This window comes from Tachysurus vachellii, chromosome 18 (genome assembly GCF_030014155.1).
Source record: "Tachysurus vachellii isolate PV-2020 chromosome 18, HZAU_Pvac_v1, whole genome shotgun sequence".
NCBI lineage: Eukaryota > Metazoa > Chordata > Actinopteri > Siluriformes > Bagridae > Tachysurus > Tachysurus vachellii.
In genome coordinates, this window is record NC_083477.1 from 4,579,088 (window position 1) to 4,606,152 (window position 27,065).

At 39.9% G+C, this 27,065-nt stretch overlaps 1 protein-coding gene across 1 annotated transcript in view; it reads left to right on the forward strand.

Annotated features, from left to right (window-relative positions):
* asic2 (acid-sensing (proton-gated) ion channel 2) overlaps positions 1-27,065 on the forward strand; it is a 573,112-nt gene that overhangs the window by 311,865 nt on the left and 234,182 nt on the right. The gene's annotated exons all lie outside the window — the stretch shown is intronic.

Consider the following 27,065-nt stretch of genomic DNA (forward strand, 5'->3'; position numbering starts at 1 on the left):
TATATTTATAATCACACCCTCCAGTGTCACCCATATGAGGATGAGGTTCCCCTTTGAGTCTGGTTCCTCACAAGGTTTCTTCCTTTACCATCTAAGGGAGTTTTTCCTTGCCACTGCTGCCTGAGTCACATCAGACTTGCTCATTGGGGATAAATACAAACACATTTAAATATATCTAATATTAATCTTGAATTTTGTATTCTATTAATTAATGGTGCTTGAAAAGCATCATTATTGTTATTCTGCATACTTATTATTATTCTTCCGGACACTTTTTCGGCGCGTAACTTGTCCCGCAGCTTTTGTCCTAGACCCATGAATGAGGTGTCAAATCGACCGGCTCATTGAGGACAGGTGTGCTATGACTTTTATAAGCGATCGGAATTCTGGAATTCCCGGTACGGAAGCTCAAAGCGTTTTTTTTTTCCCATAGACTTGAATGGGGAATTCTTAAAATTCCTTTGTTCTCTCTGTAGATGTAAAGCACACTCTCAATACATGTAACTATCAACTCCACACTATCAATCCAATGTTTCCACAAGTATTGGCCCCCAGTCAATACACTTTTGTCCAAAAGTATTGGCACCCCACCGGGTATTCACGTGACGTCATGTGTAGCCCCGCCCCCAACAAACTGTTCTATGCAGTATAATATTAAGTAGAATTCCATAATGACTGCAGTTTTGACATGAAATTTCAAAACACTTAGTAGTCACTTTTGAAATGTCAAAACACTTAGTAGCCACTTTTGTCCAAAAGTATTGGCACCCCACTGGGTATTCACGTGACGTCACGTGTAGCCCCGCCCCCAAAATAAGCGAAATCAAAAAGTTAGCACAACATGGACATGTCATATATCAAAACACTCAGCCCGATGAGGGGAACTGCCTCACGCGTGTTTTAGTCACGTCACGTGACGTCACGTGTAGCCCCGCCCCCAAAATAAGTGAAATCAAAAAGTTTGCACTCAGCACGATGAAGGGAACTTGCCACGTGCAAGCACCATTCACATTTTCTTCAGGAAATGTACCGTTCTAGTCTTTATATTACTCTTTCAGTCAGGACCACTTGAGTCAAAATAAAGACAATTCTTTGACGTATATTTAAAATTTTTATTTGCAAGCTTATAAAATTACATTTGCCGGTATGGCTCTATTCTGAATTCCCCATCCTTTTCATGAGCTCCATGAAAGCTAGTCAGGGAACAGCAGCAGCTTCATGGGGGAACAATCTCCCATTTAACTGGGAAAGCAGCAAGAGAAAATCCCCCATTTAGAACAGAGCCTGCATCAGTGACAACAGATAGACACTGATTAAGTTAAACACAAAGTTTCAAGGAGGAGCTACTGTAGGGGAAGAGGTGGGTTGCAGCGATGCAGAGGAAACAGCCAAGCAGACAGACTGAAAAAAGTATTTAAATAGGGCGCCCTGTTTGAAAGGGACCAATAGCGCGCTTAGGAATCAGATCAGCTGATGGGCGGGGTTAGAAAATTGACATCAGCTGATAGCCGAGCTTGACTATGTGGCCTGCCTGAACTGACGCTGAACGCTATATTTATATTAACTTTTTGTTCTATGTTTATGTTCTGTAAAGCCGCTTCGAGACGATGTCTATTGTAAAAAGCGCCATACAAATAAACTTGAATTGAATTGAACCGACCCTTAAATCTTTTCATCCCTTTGTCATTCAAAACTGAGGTCCCGATTGTGTTTTACATGTCTGATGCTTATTCAGCACGCTTTCTTAAATAAAATAATACATTAAACATTAGATATCACGCACCCTGCCTTAAAGCTGCGATTACTCCGATCTCAGGAAAGCAAATATATATTTGAATAACCTTAGCTAAAGTGCTTAGCAATAATAAAAAATAAATATAAAATACTACGCACAAATACGCACAAAATAATACATAAATTAAAGACAAAACAATATCTGATTTTTGATGTTTCTTAGAAGAACTAAAAAAAAATATTCTGATGTTTCTTAGAAGAACTTAAAAATAAATAAAATATCAGAGACAAATTCTGCTTTTAATTATACTGTTTATTTAATTAACAGAATTCCTGTAATGAGTGTCTGGATTCTGGATAAATGTATTTTGGACCGTTCCTCCTTACAAAACATCTCCAGTTCAGTTAGGTTTGATGGCCCGCTTCAAATGACAGCCCGCTTCAAATCACCCCACAGATGTTCAGTGATCTTCAGGTTTGGGGACTGTGATGGCCATTCCAGAACATTGTACTTGTTCCTCTGCATAAATGCCCGGGTAGATTTTGAGCAGTGTTTTGGGTCGTTGTCTTGTTGAAATATCCAGCCCCGGCATAACTTCAACTTTGTGACTGATTCCTCAACGTTATTCTCAAGAATCTGCTGATATTGAGTGGAATCCATGTGACCCCTCAACTTTAACCAGATTCCCAGTACCGGCACTGGCCACACAGCCCCACAGCATGATGGAACCTCCACCAAATTTTACTGTGGGTAGCAAGTGTTTTTCTTGGAATGCTGTGTTCTTTTGCCGCCATACATAACACCCCTTGTTAAGACCAAATAACTCTTTGTTTCATCAAACAAAGTAGTGTTAATTTCGTGAGACGAGATGAGACGAAATATGTTCGTCAACAACCTTTTTTTCATGACTAAGACGAGACGATGACGAGACTGCACCACTGTCTAAAAACGCTGACTAAGACTAAATTAACATGCGTTATTGTTGACGAAAAAAGACGAGACGAAAATGTTTTGTATAAAATAAAAACGAAGATAAAATCTCTCTTCATTTTCGTCTACAATTGTCTTTGCTTTTTCATCAGCTGTTACGCCTTTAAAATATTCACAACGAGTTCGCGGCTTCGCTGTTGCTCAAGTTACAGTTCCGCGAAGCGGATCCCGCTTATTATATTGCTACCTACCAAATAAATCAATAATTTGACACAAAATGATTTAAAAAGGACAATTGTATTGCTTCCTCTAAAGAAAATAGTGCGCTCCGTCTCTACGGTTAGAATCCTGTGTGTCCATGGCAATGCTCTGTTTTTCGTGTTATAGTTCGATGTGGTCAAGCTACAGTTTTTTGACTAAAACTAGACTAAAATGAAAAGACTTTTAGTCGACTAAAACTTTTCTAAGATACCTTGAGTTTTCTTTTGACTAAAACTAGACTAAAATGACGAGACTTTTAGTCGACTAAAACTTGACTAACAAAAAAAGATATGTGAATGACTAAATATGACTAAAACTAACAAGGACATTTGGCACAAGACTAAGACTAAGACTACATTAAAAATAGGTGACGAAATTAACACTAAAACAAAGAAATCCTTGTTTCATCACTCCACAGCACCTTATTCCAAAATGAAGCTGGCGTGTCCAAGTGTGCGCTGAACTGTTGAACGATGCACAGTGACACCATCTGCAGCAAGTTGATGTTGTAGGTCTTTGGAGGTGGTCTGTGGGCTGTTTTTGACCGATCACCATCCTTGGCCTTTACCACCCCAATATTTTATGTGGCCTGCCACTTCTGGCCTTAACAAGAACTGTGCCTGTGGTCTTCCATTTCCTCACTATGTTCCTCACAGTGGACACTGACAGCTTATATCTCTGCCATAACGTTTTTGTAGCCTTCCGATAAACCATAATGTTGAACAATCTGTTTTCAGGTCATTTGAGAGTTTTTTTTTAGGCCTCCATGTTGCCAAACTTGCAAATGGTCACCTTAAATACCTTGTCTCATGACAGGATGCTCCTGTCTATAAAGTTCAAGGCTTAATGAGCTCAACAAACCAACTGTGTGTTAATTAATCAGTGCTAAATAGTTAAAGGCATTCAAATCAACAAATACATATATGTTTGATTTATATGTGAAATATATATATATATATGTAAGTTATTTTTGTATGTTGAAAATCAAAAGCTTGTTTCATAGTATAGTATTGTGTTTCTGACCTTCCTTACTGTCTGCTCAAACATCCATCAAATCTCCAGCATTCTCTAAAACTCTCTGTTTACTCTCCTTGGTTTTTGTCAATTTCTTTCTCTCTCTCTCTCTCTCTCTCTCTCTCTCTCTCTCTCTCTCTCTCTCTCTCTCTCTCTCTCTCTCTCTTTCTCTCTCGTGCTGTGATCACGCTGAGAGATCGTGACACAAGTCTCTCTGTTTTTTTGCCATCCTGCTTCCCAATTTACCAGCACACTCTGTGTATCCCTGGAAACCACCTCAGAGTGCTGTGTGTGTAACAGCATATTAGGAGCACTGGGCAGTGCAGTCTATAAGCTGTGGGGTAGTGTGTGTGGAAATGTTTTAATATCTTGGACCAAACATCCTTACAATGGTAAGGACACACACACACACACACACACACACACACACACACACACACATATTCGTCTTTGGCACCTAATGGAACTCCATTAAAACTCTCGAGTGCAATAAGTACAATAAACATAGAACATTACTAATGCACTCTGGTAAAAATTCACAACTCCAGTGATGCTCGTCTAAAGATGTTACGGGAGACTGAAGTCTGTTCAGACATCAGATATGCAGCAGTGATTAAATCATTGATTTTATATATGATTAAATTAATAATTGCTGTAATCATATATTGATGATCAGAAATTATAGAATGATAGTTTTTTTATGGGTCACTCTGGGTTTCTATTGTTCTCCCAGAGCTATAGAGAAGATAGAGAGATAGAAACAGAAAGAGAAAGATAGGGAAAGAAAGAAAGAAAAAGTACAAAGAGAAACTAAAAAGATATATATATATATATATGTGTATAATCATGTATCTTACATCAGGTACTGATGGTGTTGATTTCTGGTTAAGGTTTGGGACTACTGATTAGAAGGACATGAGTTTGAATCCCAGATCCTGCAAACTGAGAACCTGAATAAGGCCCTGAACTTTCCATTGCTCACGTAATACGTTTTACATAAATGTAAAATTTTGACTTGGTGCTATCAATACACACCATAATCAAAAATCAGTACACCAGAGGATAAAAACAAGATAATATCACATGTATAACATCATATCCACCTACATTCCACCCACGTCATTACTCTGAGCAAAGCATTATTTGGTTTCCCTTCAATTCTGAGCCATGATTCTTTGTATTGTTTGCCACGTGTATGACCTGTTTCTGGTTTCTGCATTTTGTTGCTGATTTTGGAATTGTGTGTCTTTTCTGGAGTTGTGGATTAAAGGTGTGGTGCACAATGTTTGAAAAATGCTTCAGAAAACTGAGTCGGGCAGACAAACAAAACAAACGTGTAGCCAATGAGTAGAAAGGGGCGTGTCTTGTCAATATGCGGCGGAGAGAGTGTTCATTAGCATGTGTGACATTAGCAGAAAGCGATTGAAACACTGACATGGCGGATACCTGCCGTTACCTCTGCCTCGGGTTCTAGGTGTCGAACATCGTCTTCCGCGTGAAACAGAGCTAAACCTTTCACGGTACAACACACAGTACTACAAAAACACATGTGTATTACCATAGTATTACTCATTGTGTTCATTTATTGATAAAAATCGTGCCATCGTGCCAAAACCCACCATCGTGCACCGCTAACTGCCTGTTCCTACGTTTGTGATTTTGCCTGCCTATTTTTGGAACTGTTTGCCTTGCTTCTTCTTTATTAAACGACTTATATGATCCTACTTGATCCTACTTCTTTACAGCATGTAATCCAGATAAAAAAGCAAGCCCAATTAGACAATATCATGCAAGCAGAAAGCACATGGCTCAAGTCTTTGACGCTTTGAGAAATGAGCTATATTGGAAAAGCCGAGGCAGATGTGAGCGGTGAAGTGTGGGCCCTTTTTTCTGACACATGTTCCTTAGGGATGCCTTTGTTAGGGACCACATATTGAAATAGAATTTCTGCTGTCTGTGGAGCTGTGGATTGTCCCTCAAGTGGAACCAGGTGGCACGCTGTTGAGAATCCGCTGCCAGTAGTAGGACAGGGAAATGCAAAGATTAGCCACTGAGTCTAGCATAATGTGAGACCAAAGCTGCTATGGGACAAGGGAGGTTTCTAACAAACAAACAAACAAACAAAAATCACATGGCAAGCCTTCGTAATGACTTCATCTTTAAGCAACAACCACTCATGTTTGCACTACAGCATCGTCAGGATGTCAACAGCTGGAGTGCAGAAGATGTTAGGCAGATGTTGTGATAGTGTAGGATCAAAAGGATGAAAGAATTTGGAGATTAGGTTCCCTGAAGAAGAAATACTTTAGTATTCCTGGAACATTTTACATACAGCATGTGTAAGTTAACAAACGAGCATTTTGTTAATTCCTACAGAATCAATGCTGCCTGATGGCTAAAACCTCTCAGATACATATATATTAAAGTTAGAAGAAAGCTCTAGGCTGTAATCTGTGGAGCTCATATGTGTATCGATTGCTGAGTCCTCGCGAGCGAACAGGGTGAGAATAAGCGGAGTAGATCGATATGTCACCGATATACCGTATAAACAGCTGATTTGAGAAGACAATTGATACAAATCATTTATGGTTATTAGGGATGCACAGAGGGGGCACGGTGGCTTAGTGGTTAGCACGTTCGCCTCACACCTCCAGGGTTGGGGGTTCGATTCCTGCCTCCGCCTTGTGTGTGTGGAGTTTGCATGTTCTCCCCGTGCCTCGGGGGTTTCCTCCGGGTACTCCGGTTTCCTCCCCCGGTCCAAAGACATGCATGGTAGGTTGATTGGCATCTCTGGAAAATTGTCTGTAGTGTGTGATTGAGTGAGTGAATGAGAGTGTGTGTGTGCCCTGTGATGGGTTGGCACTCCGTCCAGGGTGTATCCTGCCTTGATGCCCGATGACGCCTGAGATAGGCACAGGCTCCCCGTGACCCGAGGTAGTTCGGATAAGCGGTAGAAGATGAGAGAGAAAGGGATGTGCAGAGATACAGATTTCAGCTATTCGATGAGCCAATATTTAAAACTGAAACGATTTGTTTTTCAGGTTTTCACTCGTTTTGCTGTAAATCAGTGTGCGAATAGGGAAAATAGAGAGAAGATGCTTTGTGGTGCGCTTTGGGACGGAAAAAGAGCGCTTTGGGACTGTCCGGAGTGGACAATGAGCAAAATAGTGCTACATTTCAAATAATATTTTTTTTTCAAAAATACTAAATTACAAAGAACATTAATCAAGCAGATTGTACATCAGACACCAAGCAGTACTTTCACCATCATTTTTATTTCACAACTTTAGTGAATATAACAACATGCGAGGATGTGTACTGATTAGAAGGGAAATATAAACATGAGATTTTTACAACTAAATGTTTAAATTTTAACCGATATCAGAGGAAGCACCGCTTCAGTTCAGCTACAGGCAGATGTATTGAACTATTCTGCATGTGTCAAACCCAAACACATTTGCTTGCGGGCAGAAATACTTTAAAATTCTACAGGTGTTAAAATAAAAAAATATGAAAATGAGACAGAAGGCTTTTCCATAGAGGTGATGCTCAGTATGCTGGATTTGTTGAATATCTCTTAAGATATCAGCAAACCCTCATTAGGTCCAACTGCCTTTGCGTATCCTTATCAGACGAGAAGACGCATGTTTGTCTGAATGCTCCAGGGAACAGAAGTAGCGAGTGTCATATATTTAGTTTATTCAGACATTTATAATCGATGCAGGGATGTAGATCTCAAAATGAAGAACCTGTGAGCTGTGAAGATTGTGTAAAGTTGATTAATTGCACAGTCCCTTGGTTGAGGAGGGGGGCACATTGCAATTTCTCTGCTACAGTAAATGCATTTGCAAAATCTAGGGCTTTAGGGAGAACTGCATGTTTTATGGAGACTAAGCTTGGACACCGGTAGGTCTTACTTGACAAGATGAAGAAAAATAAGGTAAATCCTTTAACTTCTGAGGCCGTTTTTTTTTCTGTTGCAGCCCAGCACATATGTGGACCTGCATGCATTAGGAATCCTTGTTCCTGCCTCCAGTAGCACACCAACATTCATTCATTCATTCATTCATCTTCTACTGCTTATCCGAACTACCTCGGATTTTCCAGGGATGCCAATCAACCTACCATGCATGTCTTTGGACCGGGGGAGGAAACTGGAGTACCCGGAGGAAACCCCCGAGGCACGGGGAGAACATGCAAACTCCACACACACAAGGCGGAGGCGGGAATCGAACCCCCAACCCTGGAGGTGTGAGGTGAACGTGCTAACCACTAAGCCAACGTGCCCCCCAACACACCACCAATAACAGTAAAATAACATTGCAAATATGAACATATTTTTTTAACACAATAAATGTTTGCAATTTTGGTCAATAAAGCAAAATGACTAAAGTACTGCTAGAAGTGCTAGAAGTGCTCTTATCGTGACATGTATGTTATCAATTTGTGAATCCAAACAATTGAAAGGTGGATGAAAGTGTAGACTGAAAACAGCAGCAAAGCAAAGCAACAACGTAAACATGACAAAGGTAGGTTACAGTAATAACCGGAAAAGAATGATAAAACAAAGCTATACAAACTAGACACGATGTCATTATGTGATGTACAGTAGCTGATGTGAGTGATATTCCTGCGCTGTATTAGGCAGATGTAGGCAGATAAATGTTCAAACCAAGGAACAAGAAGATTCTTGAGAGGGTCTTGTAACATAGGGGGATGTGGTAGCCTAGTGGTTAAGGTGTTGGGCTACCAATCGGAAGGTTTCCTACGTCCACCAAGCTGCCATTGCTGGGCCCCTGAGCAAGGCCCTTAACCCTCAATTGTTCAGCTGTATAAAAATGAGATAAAATGTAAGTTGCTCTGGATAAGAGTGTCTGCTAAATGCTGTAAATGTAAACATAGGCTGTAGGTTTGGGTATAGCTAGCTATAGATTCAATAAAAAAAAAAAAAAAACACCTGATGAGTTGTCATCTAGGTCTGAAACCACATTTTACCTTTCACATGAGGCGAAAATATGGGGTTTGAGATGGGAACTTAGTGGGCAAATATTTGCCAGTTGGTCCTGCACAGTGGGCAGTGGTGGCTCAAGCGTTTAAAGCTCTGGGTTGTTGATCGACAGATCAGGGTTCAAGCCCCAGCTATGCCAAGCTGCCACTGTTGGGCCCTTGAGCAAGGGAGCTGTGTCATGACTGACCCTGCATCTCTGACCCTGCATCTCTGACCCCAACCTAGAAAAGTTGGGATACGTGAAGAAAGAATTTCACTGTGTTGTAATGTACAGCTTGTGGTATACGTTATAGGGATGTGGTAGCTCAGTGGTTAAGTGTTGTGCTACTGATTGGAAGGTCATGGGTTCGAACCCCAGGTCCACTTTCGAATGTTACGCCACACTTCTGTTAAAATTTCTTTCTCCTCCCTTGAGCTCGTGGCACAAAAAAAATGCTAATAATAGCCATAAAATATATTGTCTTTTTTTTTTTCAAACACCTTCATGGACATGGAATATACAAAATTCAATTACTGGTAGCACAATTAGTAACAAAGTTCAGTCACCATCACCATCAATCCATCACTTACCCCAGCTACTGCTCAGGAGAGAGCAGTCAAACAGGCTATTATCTCTAAATAGTCATTATAATATCCCTGATAAGAGGCGGGTGTGGTTGGGGTGGGGTGGGGTGGGGGGTGGGGGGGGTGAGGGGTGGATGTGCAATTTCCACCACTGTAATGAAATTAAAAACCATCGACCCTCCAATTTCTGCTTAATGGACACCACTTTGACGGCCAGTACTTTAACAGACTGTAAAAGCTCGGTCTGTAAAATCCAGGCTGAATAATAAAGTTCAGGAGCATTTTGTCAGCAGAGTTTGACTGGAAGATACAGTAAGACCGTCGAACTTCTGTTCGGTGACCTCTGTTTTAAAAGACGAGTGAACGAAGAGACTCAAAGTCACCGGGATTTATTAAGAAATGTACCATGCAGTGCTTCTCTCCATAAGCCATGACCTTAATCCCCCTTTTTGTATTATGTTATTATTATTATCCATTTATTACCACGCTCATCCATGCTCTGATAATGCCTCCATCCTTCACTGAGCTTTACAGGATGCAGAGACACTTCATTTGAGCAGCTCACACTACACCCTTGTATTAAAAAAAAATAAATTAAAAAGCCCAGATCTGAATTATTAAAGAGCTCTTAATGACAGTCTCTCTCTCTCTCTCTCTCTCTCTCTCTCTCTCTCTCTGTGCCAAGCTGCATTATATTTGTGTTGCTTTCGTCTTCCACCTCCTGTATGTCTCACTACATGATCTGTGATGTCCCACTGTGGTGATTCATGCTTTTATCTTTAGCTGATGGATTAGAAATATACAAAAAAGTGCTTTTGAAGAAAAATTGTAGGCTTCATCCATACTTGCTTTGTGTCAGGTTAGTAAAAAAAATCATTTGGACGTTTTTTTTGTAATATTATCCTTTGGGTTACATGCAAAATTACATACATTCAGAAAGCATGGGTGCAACCTGCAGCCCAATTGGGACAAAAACTACATATTGTAGCTTGCTTTGGAAGCGTCTCAGATAATATATTAAAGGTGCGGTACACGTTGTTTGAGAAACGCTTCAGAAAACCGAGTCGGGCCGACAAACAAAACAAACGTGTAGCCAATGAGCAGAAAGGGGCGTGTCTTGTCAATATGGGTGGAGAGAGTGTTCAGTGTGCATGTCTGACATTAGCAGAAAGCGAATGAAACATTGACATGGAAAACGGAAAGCGAAAAAAGGCAAGAAGCAGGACCCGTGTTATTATAGGATCAGCTTTCCAGTGCCAGAGAGAACTGAAGGTCTTCTGCAGGAAACGGAGCTAAACCTTTCACGGTACAACACACACTATTACTTAAACACATTTGTATTACCATAGTATTACTCATTGTGTTCATTTATTGATAAAAATATCCCCTCGGCCAGCTGCCCCAGCAGGTTCCGCCATAATAGTTGCCTGGATTACGTATGTATGTGTGGGGCGGAGCTATCAAAACAGGGGCGACACCCATTTGGGTTAGGGGCGTGTTTGTTTTGGTGATTTCAAATGTCAACATTGGCTTTCAAACATCATGCACCCCGTCTTTAAGAGCTGCAAGTGCACACTAATATAAAGTGTTATGTTTCAAATTTAAAGAATTATTTGAGCAATTTAACACAAACCACACAAACGCTGCAATTGTTCTAGCACTCTTCTAGACCTGGATAAACTTTCTCAGAGTTTAAAAGTGTCTAAGAGTTACAAGTGTACCAAAATAAAATATGGATGAATAGGAGCAAACCGAGAAATATATAACATTCACGACAGCATTAGACTTGTCTCTCTCTCCTCTCCTTACCTCCGTACACCGTTCCAATTTTCTGCGCTACACTCCATTAATCTCTGAGTGAAAAGGCTTGAAAAATATGAGCTGCCTCATAAAGACTTCATCATTGCATGGCATTTTAGTGATTTGTCTTCCCTGAAAATAGAGAGACTAAGACTACCATGGAAGGAAGCCTTGTTAGAGTTTAATACTGAACCCATGATGCCAGAGTATATCTCTGGGAACTGGGATTACTCAACTCAACATTGCTGTGATAAATTAAAGCAAATACCCTACTACAGTTTCTCTACAGCAGGAAGAATACAGGAGTCATGCCATATTAACACAGTTACGTTCACTTTGCAGTGTATCCTGGGAACATAAATGATTTAGCTGTTACATTTCTGCTTATTTTTATTCTACCGAATTAAATCTTCAGTGGCTGTTTACCAGAAAGGAAGACCAGATAACAAACCCGATACCCAGCAGAAATGACAGTACCCTTACTAAAAGTGTACATGCATGATATGTTGACATTTACAAACTTGCAGAGCGATTATTAACTCTTATTATAAACTCTTTGTTTATAATGGGAGAGAGGGCAGGAAAGATCCTCCACCACGAAGCAAAAATAAACAGAAATATCCATGGGGCAAAATATAGGGCCTCCAACACCCCCTGTGGACAGGAAGTGAGGCAGCGTCCTCCACGGGAAACCAGGAAGTGAAGCAACGTCCCCCACCGGGAACAGTTGTGGGGCGATTTCGCAGGACACCGAAAAAAAACAAAAACAAAACTCAGGTTCGCCGGTAAGAAGTGAGGCGTCGTCCTCGGCGGGTAACCGGAAGCGGAGCGACGTCCCCCACTGGAACAACCGCGGAGTGATGTCACACAAACAACAAAAGTCCAGGGATAAACAGAGCAGAAAAACAGTCTGGGAAAAAAAAATGCTCCCACAGTAAGACGGTCCAGGCTGACACTATCCTGCTGGGTCTTGGTCTGGCAGAATACTTCTGTCAGCGATGTGGGGATAAAAACAAACCCAAATGCAGGATAGCGTAAAAATAAACAGGTTTAATAAATAAAAATACAAAACAGGGACAAGGACACGACACGAGACATGACAAAGATGTGACAAATACAACAAGGATTCCGTGTTGCCATAGGCAACGTGGCACGGCTAAATAGACAAGACAATCAACACATCAGGAACAGGTGTGCAGAGGTGGGAGGAATAAACAAGGGTGGGGCAGACACGTGATACAGAACATAAACAAACACACATGGCCAATGTCCAGGCTGGATCCTGACATTGGCAGGTTGAAGCTGCCTGGCACCGACTGCAGTTAAATACTGTTGCCCATTGATGACGTCAGCTTGGCGTTGATGGAGCACCACCTAAAGCAGCGCAGGAAGACTAAAGCTGGAGTCAGGAATGGACAGAATGAACACACACTCATACATGCAAAACATTAAACATACCAGCACATCACAGGCTGTAACATCAATGATTCATTCCTCATCATCCTTTCACTTTTCATGGAGTGAGTCATGGTGGCAGCAGGTTGAGAAGATCAGCCAAGGCTTATTTATACTTGGACTTGGACAGATTGCAGCTCCTTCATGGGGATCCCAAGATCTTTCCAAGCCGAATGTGAAATCCCTTTATGGATACACTACCTTGCTGTAGGCTCACCCTTTATACAGCTGTATGAGAGAAGATGTCAGCCAAAGAGTGATCCTAATAACCACTGTGAACTGTACAAATATAGCCTGAGTGTACCTTTGGCTAGGAGTAAGGTTACCTCTGGAGCCAGGCCAGCAGCTGGTGTCCACCTGATGAACAGGTCACCTAAAATATCGGGTGGGGGTCAGATGTTCATTGGCAGGCATGTGATAGACAGACAGATTAGACCTTTAGAACCTTTGGATGTTTCATCATATCATTTTCTACCGCTTATCCGAACTACCTTGGGTCACGGGGAGCCCGTGTCTATCTCAGGCGTCATCGGGCATCAAGGCAGGATACACCCTGGACGGAGTGCCAACCCATCACAGGGCACACACACACACTCATTCACTCACACAATCACACACTACGGACAATTTTCCAGAGATGCCAATCAACCTACCATGCATGTCTTTGGACCGGGGGAGGAAACCGGAGTACCCGGAGGAAACCCCCGAGGCACGGGGAGAACATGCAAACTCCACACACACAAGGCAGAGGCGGGAATCGAACCCCCAACCCTGGAGGTGTGAGGCAAACGTGCTAACCACTAAGCCACCATGCCTCCCCTTTCGATGTTTGTAAAACAAAAAATACCTTCAAAAATACTTAAAAGTGTAGTTGCTTGAGTGTTTAACCTTCTGGAACAGAACAAAAGATGAGAGTCTATGCCTGAGTCTATGCCTGTTTTTTTCTTTAGCCGAATCTAGACACATGAATGAGTTCATTCATTTTTTCAGGAAAAAATGCCATATTTTAAAATGTGTTCTCTCAAGATGTGGCCTGATTACTAACACATTTCAGAGCTCTTGCTAATAAGGAAAGGTTACTGATTGATCTGGGTAGATGGAGGGTTCAACCTGAAACGTCCAACAGCAACAGTAGAGCAAAGTTGACAAGTCAAAAACACCAAGGTCTTTGTCAAGACTTGTCAAGTCAGAGCTAAAGAGAGAGACACAGTGAAATGTTTTGTCATATCTTTTTTTCATTGTTGTATTCGTCCTGTCATTCTCATTCCTCTTCTTTCCTTCTCTCTCTTTTCCCATCACATTTGGCATCCTTCTGTCTGTCTCTATAGCCCCTGCCATCCATCATTATCTTCCCCTGTCTTGTTTTGCCTCACAAGGTCAGACCACCTTTTTTCAACCATTTACTCTTTTTCAACTTCAGTCTCTTTTAATCTTTGTGAGTGTCACTCTTGTCTTCTTCTCCTTCTGTCTCTCTCTGTCTCTCAATCACGCAAAAGTAACACACTTCACAGGTGTTTTTATTCAAATCAGCATAACACACTTACAGCTAGAATGCCATTTCATGCATGACGATTTTCATTCCAGTGATATTGCCTGATAGTTGTAGGGGACAGTAAAGGAATTTCAGTACAATACCAACAACCACAGTACAACTGTAGTACTGTAGCATAATTACAGATAGCACAAAGCTTCCAAAAGGCAGGGAGGACAGAACCAACACGTCACAAGCTTCTATTTAAACTAGTAGGCAGTAAGAATCAAAGAGAAAAAAAATGACATTTGAATCGGACGGTTGTTATTCACAATTATTGCGCAAGAGAGTCAGAGACCTGGGGATATGCACGCCAATCATTGTAATCATGCATTTTAACTCAAATGAAGTGGATTTGCAGTGCATGCTGGGTGGCTATCCAGTAGGAAGTTGCAATAGTCAGACAGCACAGTGATGTGGACGACTTAATGTTATGTGATAGATACCACAAAGCTCATCTATTATTTTGTGTTGTCATCAGGGAGGAAGAGCTGTGTGTCATGTGCATAGCAATGAAACTGGAAGCCACATAAGTGAATCACTTGACCAAAAGGAGAGGACTAGGCATGCACCCCTGAGGGTCTTTTAGGTGTTAACTGATGTTACTTGGACACCTGCCATCTACATGCTTAGCTTTGTGGTATATATCACATAACATTAAGATCAGTTCCTCAGTTGGATGTCAATCAATACCCTAATGTTCCTGGATATTGATGAGGAACTGAGGAACTGATCTTAATGTTATGTGATAGATGCCACAAAGCTTATCTATTATTTTGTGTTGTCATCAGGGAGGAAGAGCTGTGTGTCATGTGCGTAGCAATGACAGGAGAAGCCACATAAGTGAATCACTTGACCAATAGGAGAGGACTAGGCATGCACCCCTGAGGGTCTTCTAGGTGTTAAATGATGTTACTCAGACACCTGCCATCTACATGCTCAGTCTCTACTTCCATTAAAAGTGGTAGTAATCAAACGACTGAATTTGCCTTGCTGGAATTCCACAGTCAGCTTTAGTGGTATAATGAGAAGAAGTGCATTTTAGACATAATTCATTTTATTCATATCGAACCAGAAGACAACTCAGCATGCAGCAGTGAAAGCTGACAGCTAATAAAGATGCTAGAGACGGTTGTCTTAATTTACATACACTGTGTTTTTGATGCAAGCTAACCAGTAAAGCAAAAAAGCCTGAAAATCTGGGGTGAAATCTCCCCCAGGATAAAGTAATTACTGATGATGAATGAATTACAAGAATTTAACAGGTGATTGATTTTCATTTCAAAAAACACTCTGGTGTCATTATTGAATTTATTCTTCAGTGCCTTCAACAAAGAAACGTTTATTCTCATCAGGATACTGTTTGCAGGAATAGAAAACACCCAGGTTGGGCAGCAGGGCAAGTTCTGTGCAAGAGGACAATAAAGGTGCTTTTATAATGCAGTTTGTTAAAAGAGCACCTCCACTCCACAGAGGCATTTTGGGCCTTTTCAGCCTTGAGAGGAACATTTTCAAAGAGGCTAATTTTAAAGAATCTGTTATTTCATCTGCTGTGGCAGCTAACTGGGAAATGGGAGATTTTTAACCTGCAGGCATTTGGCATTTAATCGTCTTTTTAGACAATTGCCATTTAATTGTCTTTTTAGTGCATCGCAAATGAATTTTAACCTGAATATCACAGTGAGTGTTACAGAGGTGATAAACTTGAACGATGCTGTACCGCCTCAAGCTTTAAGGAAAAAAAGAAAAGAAAGAAAAAAGAAATTGCTGTGTAGAATTTGTACCTTTAAATACATTTTTAACATTACTGAATTGGCATTGGGGGGCACGGTGGCTTAATGATTAGCACGTTCGCCTCACACCTCCAGGGTTGGGGGTTCGATTCCCACCTCCGCCTTGCGTGTGTGGAGTTTGCATGTTCTCCCCGTGCCTCGGGGGTTTCCTCTGGGTACTCCGGTTTCCTCCCCGGTCCAAAGACATGCATGGTAGGTTGATTGGCATCTCTGGAAAATTGTCCGTAGTGTGTGATTGCGTGAGTGTGTGTGCCCTGTGATGGGTTGGCACTCCGTCCAGGGTGTATCCTGCCTTGATGCCCAATGACGCCTGAGATAGGCACAGGCTCCCCGTGACCCGAGGTAGTTCGGATAAGCGGTAGAAAATGAGTGAGTGAGTGAGGTCTATAAATGAAGTGTGATGTCTTTACTATGGAATAACCCCCTAAAACCTGGAGTCGATCCAAGCTGGATCACCTGAATGATATGGATATATAAATGGAGCATTAGGGACACTTTTGCTGTTTAACTCAGATGTGGTTGCTGGAGATTTCTTGCGATACATGTAGAGCAACTTGAACATTAGCACAAAAGTCCCCAGTCCCTACACACACACAAACATCCTATATTGAATGCTGTTGCATTGAAACCCTTTCAAGCTCTGACTGCAGTGTTTGGAGTACTGGCTGTGTATTACAGACAAATGCCCATGAGGCACTTGGCATGGAAATGCAAGATATTACTGCTGACAGTGATGCTGATGCAACGTGGCAGCAACTTGTCCAGTCTTTCCATTTCTAGTTCAGTTGTAGACGATTCCAAAACATATTTTCCCCGTTCTTTCGGCTATGCACGATATTACGCTCTTTTACGTCTCTGAAATAATGACGCATTCGCAGTTCTGTCACAGAGAATTAGATCATTGTCCGTCGCTCTTCCTTGACGCTTGGAATATTCGAATGCTTCGTGGTTCATGAATCTCTCGAATCGACCTGAAATTATTCTTCGTTTAGATTCTCAGATCAACAGATTTAGCATTAATATTACAGCCGGCGTGTGATAACGTCGTCTGATGTCGCATTATATCTCTGCAAGGTTGTTTGTGACATGTACAATGTTTCACATGGCTTTATGATGAGAGTCACGACAAAGGATTAGAGATTAGGGATCCTGCTTCCTTCAGCCACCAATCAGAAAGTTGTTGAAAATCCAATCTAGAGTTAGGGGGTTTGACAGTCCACTATTCAAGGGCATGAAATTTCACAGGGAATTGAAATGCTGCTTGGTGATTTGCCTTTTTTCTGGTTCAAATCCAAGGTACTGTAGGCATCTGGTTATGCTGTCGTACCAGGAATAGAGTCGATGTCCTTAATATCCTGAAATAAGGTGTTCGTATACAGGCATATAGGTGTATGCGATATTCATCTTTTCCCTGCTTGTTGGCGATTTTCCATTAAAAAATCTTGATTACAAATTTAATCATACAGAAGCCTAAAGCCATTGAGTAATTCAGTTGTGTGCCATTAAGCATACAAGGAAATTACTTAGATGTCTACAGGCAGCAAGCTGTTAAAGGGAAACCAATTATTTCAGAAAATCTTGAACAAGATGTGGAAGTATGTGCAGCCTGGTATTGGTTATCCGATCCTTATCGGTTGTAACCGGTCCCTTGAAAGGGAACCTATTTGAGTGAGGTACAGTAAGGAATAAGTCAGGAACTGCTAAGTAGATGATTTTGACGTTTCATGGAGGGCATTCATTAAATTCCAGGGGTTTCGTTACCACGACGTGTTTCTGGAGGTCTTGGAAAAACGCCCTCTTTAAAAAAAAGAGCATACCTATGATGGATAATGAAGGACAAAACAGTCATACAGGTAGATTTTATATTTTATATTTGTTAAGCTATTTTTGAAAACAAACACATAAAACTATGGTTACGGTTAGGGTTAGGGTTAGATTATCAAATAGGCCACGCCCACCCGATGACGCATTATCTGTTATGCTGTTCTAAAATCCCTGGAAATAAGTACATCCCTCGACTTCATTCTTCTTTTTCTCACCCAAGTAAATTCATTAGATGAGCCACATTCATTCATTCATTCATCTTCTACCGCTTATCCGAACTACCTCGGGTCACGGGGAGCCTGTGCCTATCTCAGGCGTCATCGGGCATCAAGGATACACCCTGGACGGAGTGCCAACCCATCGCAGGGCACACACACACACACTCTCGTTCACTCATGCACTCACAACTACCGACAATTTTCCAGAGATGCCAATCAACCTACAGTACCATGCATGTCTTTGGATCAGGGGAGGAAACCGGAGTACCCAGAGGAAACCCCTGAGGCACGGGGAGAACATGCAAACTCCACACACACAAGGCGGAGGCGGGAATCAAACCCCCAACCCTGGAGGTGTGAGGCGAACGTGTGTGTGAGGTGTGGAGGTGCTAACCACTAAGCCACAGTGCCCACCGCCATAGGAATATGTTGATCAAAAATAGTCAAAAGTAGCACTTTGGTTTTCGCTAAAAGAGAATACAGGCAGAACATTTGGACAAAACATCAAACAGGCCTACAATGAAGGGAAAAATCTAACATTTCACAAATGATTTAATAATAATTATAATTGGACAATGATTTAAAACACTGTTTGCTTTGCTTTGTTTCCTGCAAATTTAATGTGTACTGACAACTGAGTCATCTGTTTTTTTGCTGAGTTTTGATATGAATTAACAGAGTTCTCAAATGGCCCTCAATTGGCTGACAATCGCTCATGTCCAGTTCCATTCTGTCTTAAGTACAGTTGCGCTGAACATTTCTGACATTCCTTCAATGCATTTTTCTCATTTTAATCGTTATCAAATGGTACGTTTTTGACAGAATAAGCACAAGGCCCGACATTTTGACATTAGCACTTAGGGATGCACTTATTTCCAGGGATTTCACAACACCGTAACAGATATTGCGTCATAGGGTAGGCGTGGCCTATTTAATAATCTAACCCTAACCCTAACAGTAGTTTTTGGTTGTTTATTTGTTTTTGAAAATAGCTTAACTGTAAGATAATAAAGTATAATAGATATAAAATATAAAATCTACCTGTATGACTGTTTTGTCCTTCATTATCCATCGTAGGTATGATCTTTTTTTTTAAAAGAGGGCGTTTTTTCAAGACCTCCAGAAACCACGCCCACTTTACGTCGTGGTAAGGAAACCCCTGGAATTTAGTGAATGCCTTAGCACTGAGGCTCTTGACAATAATCATGAACAAAATGACCTGCATACATGGGTTAAGATATATATATATATATATATATATATATATATATATATATATATATATATATATATATCTTAACCCATGTATGCAGGTCACACATATATATATATATATAAAGAATTCACCAAAGTAAGTGGATATAGTAAGTAATTAGTAGGGTTAGGGTTAGTTTTAGTGGCACCGGCATTGGGTAGGTTATAATTCTTCGGGAGATTTTTCTTTCTTTCTTTCTTTTCCCCTATGTTGAAGCACACATGTTGAAACTCAGGGATGGGATGCACTTTCAGACTCACAACATCAATCTTCTTGTCAAAATACATCAACTCTGTCTTGCCTTGTCTCTCCAAATCGTGACGCGATCAGCGAGGGTATTTTGTCATTGGATGTGGTGTCTTTATTTACAGACCTAATGTATCCATGCCTTTAAATCATTTTAAATAGCAGTTATGGACTGTTTCAATGAGGCTGATTGATTGCCTTTTGCTCAAGAGTAAGCAAATTGATGTGTAATGATGTCTCACTGATCAAGCACATGACTAATTGCCAGTTAATTAACAGTTATGAGATTCTGCTGCAGTGTGTTAAACGCTGACACACAGAAGATAATGAGAATCATTGTAGGGGTTGGAAATTAGAAATAGAAGCCACTAAAGGCTGTGGGGAAATGCAGTCATTATCCACCGATTTTTAGCTGTACTTATACAATTGACTTGTCCTCCTAAACGCTTAAAACACACAGAAAACTGCTTCACATAAATAATGTCATATAGATATGAAATTACACAACATTAGGGGATGCAGTAAAATCGATTCTGCTATCGGGTGTCAGTCAGATTAATTACACGAAGCCGATTTCCAGAACATTCCCCTTCAACTGTAAACATTGTATGACAAATGACATCCCCAAGGGTGAGGTCGCATGATTCTTTAATCTACTGCTTTACAATATAGAGTAATATCTCTCTGGAGGTGATCTGTAAATGCGTTTGAAAAGAATTTACAACGCACAAGTTCCCCGTGGTTATTGATTTAGCGATTCATAGAGCAGCTTTCCGTTTTATCAGGAAATTTAGCACCTCGGGGCCTGCGCTCATTAGCATTTCTGTCTCATTCTTTCTCTCTGTCTAGCGAAACACGAGCCAGATTTATACGTCTGTTAGTAGCCTGATTCATATTCATTTCATCTCTTTCTTCATATTTTATTCTACCTTTCATTTCCTGCAGCAGAAAGTATAAACTTCTTCATGTTGACCTGCTTTCATGGGTGTCAGTGTGCATTGGTGGAATTATGTGTATGGTTCATTATGGCAGATTAAGCAAGTAAACATTACACATGGAGCCACTGTTGTTAATGAGTGGAGCCGGATACTAATGCGTATGAGTCTGCAGTTTTCTTAATGAGCTCTCTTTAAATCCTGTCTCTCACTCCCTCCTCTAATTTCTCACAAGCCCTCTGGTACTCAATTTCCATAATCTTTTTTTTTTTTTTTTTTTTCATTATTTTTTATTCTGCACAAATTTGCTGGTTTTCTTCATTGTATTACCTTTTTCCTGCATTTTAATTTGTTCCCATCAGCTCTTTGTGAACTGAGATCTCAGAGATTTGATGAGTTGTTTGTGAGGGATTTCTACGCGTTCGTAGTTAGTGCTTTGGCATTCATGCACTTTCATTGGGTTTATTGGATAATTACGGGTTCTTCACTTACTAAAAGTATTCTACTTGGATAACATTTTCTGACACGGACAACGAGGCTTCCTTATTCCTAACATTTAAAATCAAACTTACTATATTTCTTGCTCATATGTCACTACAGAAACTGCCCGAGCTGCTGTTATAGAAAATTCTGACCAAGAATCAGATTTAAAACATCAGCATCACATGCATGAAGCATCCAGATGTGGAAGCTGCTCGGATAATACGTACAAACTTCAGATAAAGGATGATCTGTCATTCAAAGAAGAGCATCATTCTCTCCAGTCTGAGGCCAGTCCTCCATCATAATCATTTCATGTAGAAGCCCACTATGATGAATGGATTGACGGCAAGGAAGGAGATGAAGAGAGGAAAGTGAGAATGAGGCAGGTGGGAAGAGATGATATTTAATTTACCAGAACCGATAGAAAAGAAATGGAAGAGCCCTTAAGATATATTATGAATATGAATGGCTTCACTTCTATATCTCTATAAGCTGTTTCTTCTTTATTTTAGGGCAGTAATGATGTTATCAATGGACTTTTGCAGCTTTTATGATATTTGTAATGGGAAAATAATATATATTTAGTGATGGAATAACTAACCCACACTTTTAAGTCACTTATGCCTCTTTTCCACCAAAAAGAACCGGGTGCTGGTTCAGAGCTAGCACTGGTGCTGGTTCAAAGTTGGTTCCACTGGCGAACCTTCTAAGAACCGGTTTGCCTTTCCACCGGCTAGAGAGCCATCACAGAGCCGTGTCTGACGTCACTGTATACGTGTCACGTGTCCCAGCAACGTTAGCACAGCAGCGGCAAACACAACATCAACAATGGCGGATGTTGCTTTACTGTTAATGCTCATGGCTTTGTGAACCTACATTAACACCCAAACGCGGCGAATTCAATGTGTACGTGCAGCTCCATGTAATCTGTATAAACGGAGGTTGTAATCGAGAAAGTACATAACGTTATTTTTCATTAACACAGAAAAAAGTTAGCCTTAGCATGTAGCTACCTACTATCATGTGTACTGATAATGTATCATATTGTGGTAAAGTAAAAGTGTATTAAACATTAGTATACTTAAGGTACATTATCAAATGCGCTAACAGTAGCCCCGCCCACAGCCCCTGACACAAGCGGTTCTTAAGTCTAGACCAGCAACGTTTTGGTGCTACTTAAGAACCACTTTTCCTGGTTCAGAGCCGGTGGTTTGGCTGTCGAAACAGAAAGAACTGGTTCTAAATTAGGCTCTGGCTCCGAACCAGCACTCGAACTGCCTCGGTGGAAAAGGGGCATTAGACAGTAAGCGTTTAATTAGGAGTTTTAATACAACTTTTAAAAATGCTTAATATACTGTAGGTGAAAATAGTGAACAAATTAAAGTCTTTATTTACGTGTAAGGTTATGTGAACCAAGGAAATAAAGTATGTAACGTATTCCTAGACTTTGTAGAATTTAGTAAAATTAAATGATAAGCAGTGAAGCTAATTGAGTTCCTAAAAATCAATTTTAATTAAAGCTACTTAGAATTAGGGTTAGATTCAAAGTATGTACTAAAGACGTCCAAAATAGGGTTAAAAGGATTTTAATTACACATTTATTGGTTATGCTAATTAGCTTTCTCTGATCTATTTTAAACTATTTAAATGTAAATAATTGTTGTTTGTTGTATTGATGTATTGATTTTATATTCACCACTCAATTGTACGGTGTCCTTGAGTGCCCTGAAAGGCGCCTTTAAATAAAATATATTATTATTATTATTATTATTATTATTATTATTATTATTATTATTATTATTATTATTACACATTTATTGGTTATGCAAGAGAGGAGATAAATTATCAGAATGACCATGTGTCATTTTTGTATAGGAGGCAAATCAAATGGTTCTATGCCTCGGTACACAAAAGTACTTTTCATTACATTACTGTATGAGGAACCTGAACTTTCTAACCTATGGTTCCATAAACCTTCCTGTTTTTTTCTCAGTGCTGGGAATCTAATTTCTTCTTGTGCTCAATCTTTTAAACTTGGAAGACTATTTCAGTCTATATTCATGTTTCAAAAACATTTGAAAATTGAACTTGCTTGTAATATTTAAAGAACAGAATTGTGGTCCTTAGGTGTATAGACACAAGGTTATACGCAGTTTGCTGGATTACAAAAGCTCAGGAAAGGCATAAAAACGCTATTTGTTTTGTCCCAGTATAATAAATCCAATACACATTGAGGAGGTCGATTTCTGACAAACAAGAAGCGCAAGTTTTGATGAAAAAGATAGAATCATGCAACAAGGAATCTGCATAAAAGAATGTATTGCAACATATTGTAACATATATATATTTTTAAATAATTATGTAAGTATAAATTTAAAAAAAAAAGTTTTGCTAGTAATAAAACATGCTATTCCTCATTCATTAATGCGATCACTTCAAAATTAGATTGTTGTGATAATATATAATACTGCTTTTAAGTATATATATATATATATATATATATATATATATATATATATATATATATATATATATATATATATATATAAAATCATAAAAGGAATGCAATTAGGGGTTAAAAAAATATAACCAAAAGCAAAAGGAGATAGATAATTAAAAAGTATAAACTATATAAAAACTATATAAAATATGAAAATATATGTGAAAAAATAATGTATGTACATATACATAAATATACATAAGATATATATTCATGTATATATATATAATAGCAGCTTTCTAGCATTCAGGTTTGCGGTACAATTAAGAAAATACTGCAAAATCACTAGCAGAAAGAGGAAAGGGAAGTTCTCTGACAAAAAGGTACAGTTTAAGTGGACGGTTTACATAGAACAGTGATATATATATATATATATATATATATATATATATATGTATATATATATATATACATATATACTTTTTTTTTTTTAGAAAAACATTTAGTAGAGTGAGGATCCTACTGTAATTCACCCAAACTCTGCTCAAAGCTTTTTAAGATCTGAAGCACTAAGTGTGTGCTGTAACTTTGCTGTGAGTCAAAGTGGTTTGTGGAAAAAGCTTTTTAAAAGCTGCACAGTACAATTCAGTGGTATGTAGAGAACTTCAGGCAAGTGATTGACGCATAGTAGTAGTGATAATACAGGTAATGGACAGTGAATTTAGTAGAATAGTGCATGATTGCACACATTACATTCCTTTTTTCCTTACTGTTTCGCTTACCCATAGCTTTTTAGATGTTTGACTTTTATCATCAGCTGGATGTTATCAGTGATGTCAAAACTAAGTCATCCTGAGATATTCATCAAGGTGCTGATATCAAACTTAAAACGAGTTACTTCCGAAGAGGTGTTCATCCTTTAATAGTGTCTTTAAACAAGTTTAGTTCACTCTATGAATGTCTTGAATCTCTTTTTATGCATAATATATAATGATTGTTGTGGTGTGTTCAGTGGAATATTCCAAAACATTTCAAACACACACACACACACACACACACACACACAATTTTATAAGACATTTCATAAGACCAGTCAAACTCCTGTGCCATATACAGTAATAAGAACACTGTGCACGCTCATCTCACTCACTCATTTTCTACCGCTTATCCGAACTACCTCGGTCACGGGGAGCCTGTGCCTATCTCAGGCGTCATTGGGCATCAAGGCAGGATACACCCTGGACGGAGTGCCAACCCATCGCAGGGCACACACACACTCTCATTCACTCACGCACTCACACACTACGGACAATTTTCCAGAGATGCCAATCAACCTACCATGCATGTCTTTGGACCGGGCGAGGAAACCGGAGTACCCGGAGGAAACCCCCGAGGCACGGGGAGAACATGCAAACTCCACACACACAAGGCGGAGGCGGGAATCAAACCCCCAACCCTGGAGGTGTGAGGCGAACGTGCTAACCACTAAACCACCGTGCCCCCCTCCATATAATCAGTCATATAGTCATTCAGCCACTCAACACCACAACAAAAAAACTCTCTTTCACATTCACTCACCTCGTCGATCTCAGTAGTGAGTCAGCAGCTGAAGGTCACCTAGGAGTGGAGCTTTAGAAACCCTTACAGAAAGAGAACAAGCAATCTGATCAAAAATAATCAAGGGGTTGAGCGTGTAGGCATAAGCGTAAGCCTGTGAGATTGCTATTATTACTTACAACACACCCTCAATGCTTCACGTCCATGTTTTATTTTTGCTTTTCTTTCAGTTTTCCTCCCATTTAGCTTCATTACCTGTGTCTAGTTGGTGGCTAATTATACTTTGTGTTTATTTGCACTTTGTGTTTAATCTTATCTCACCTTAGTTTTGCACTTTCTTTGTTCAGTTTTTCTGATCCTGTGTCTTAATATTATATTCATTAAAGTCTTTTGCATTTTTGTCTTCTCTGACCTTCTATGTTATAGAAACATACTATATATAAAATCATAATACAGCCAATGGTCCATATAAGCAGAAGGCAGCAGCAGATAGATTAGTAGGTTGGTAGTGTTGCTGCCGGACATTAATTGTAAAGGGAACAATAGATCCAACAGCAGCAAAGATAACCACAGCTCTCGTGGGGCTCTCGCAGAGAACATCTGCAGAGCCGAGCGTCACCGGTGACTTAGTGTCTTGTGTAGAAGCGTCATTGCGGTACAGCACAGGATTTATGAAGGCCCTATGTTTCCTATGTCTTAACACAATAGAAACCTGTCCCATCATTGATGATCAGGGAAATAAACCAGCTGTAGATTATTCTCTCACCTTTCACACTACAGTGACAAGCAACAGCTGGAATGGCTCTGTCCTAATTAAAGCATATAACCAGGTTATACAGTATGAGTGAAGCTGCATAGCACAGCTTGTCTGCCATGATGGCTTCCTGTATTTTTCTTGCTCTTTGTGCTCTCTGTTCATCTAGATAACCTTCTGATAGAAGGTTAACCGTCGCAGAGATCTACGATCAGTGCCACCTCAGCTGGATTTTCTATACTGTTGGAGACTGTAAGGAGAGCTAGAGCAGAATATGGCAGGGCTTGAGTCTAAGACTGCAGGTTCTCAGGCCAGCTTTATGCTAGTTTAACATTGTACATTAGAGATACTAAAGAAAAAACATCTATTCAAACATGCATACATTCCTTATTCATGTTTTATATAGTATATTTGTAAACTTAACATCTGTATGATGTTTTATAAGGGCTCTCAAGATTTGAAGACGTCTTTTATGTAGTGATAATACAGGTAACGGGCAGTGAATATAGTACAATAGTGCATGATTGTGCGAAAGAGAGAGATTATGACTGGTGTTTATTGTAAGTGTTTGTTGCCTTTTTGGACTCCTTTATCATTTGTAATGTTGCTCCCATTTAAAACAGTTCGGCTCAAGCCCAGACATTTTTAGTGTCATGATTGAGGACAATGTCCCGTCCAGAGACAAGCTGTTTCGTGTTGAGGTTTTGTTCAAACCGACCATCGAAAATACCCTCTCTAATGAATATGTTTTTTTTTTTCATTGGTTGTTGCGTTAAATCTTACCCAGATACAATAGTGCTATTTTCTGATTGTCTATTGTGTAGCCTCTTTTTTTTGATTGGCTGATAAGTGTCAGGCTCGACTAAGAACTCCAGGGGAGACGCGCTTGACTCCTGCCCGGTTCCATAGAGACAGCGGTGCGGACTGATACATTTTGGGTGCTGCGGCTTATTAAATATATCATAAATAGTCAAAAAGTTTTTCTGCGTGAGAAATACAATGTGTGGCAGGAGAGCGTGACAAAAGACACAAATGCATGACTGTCACTCTCAATGCGTGACACTTGACAGCCCTGGTTTTATCCTTCAGAGACCAGAATGAGTCAAAATGATTAAATGAATAATGCTAAGTTGTAGTACTGTATAACACTAGAACAGTGGTCTTCACTATTTTTTTCATGTGAGCCACACTGATAGGACAAAGTCAATAGGAGAGCCACTTTCACCACAAAGTATGCCAAGTTATTCAGTCTTAAATAGCTT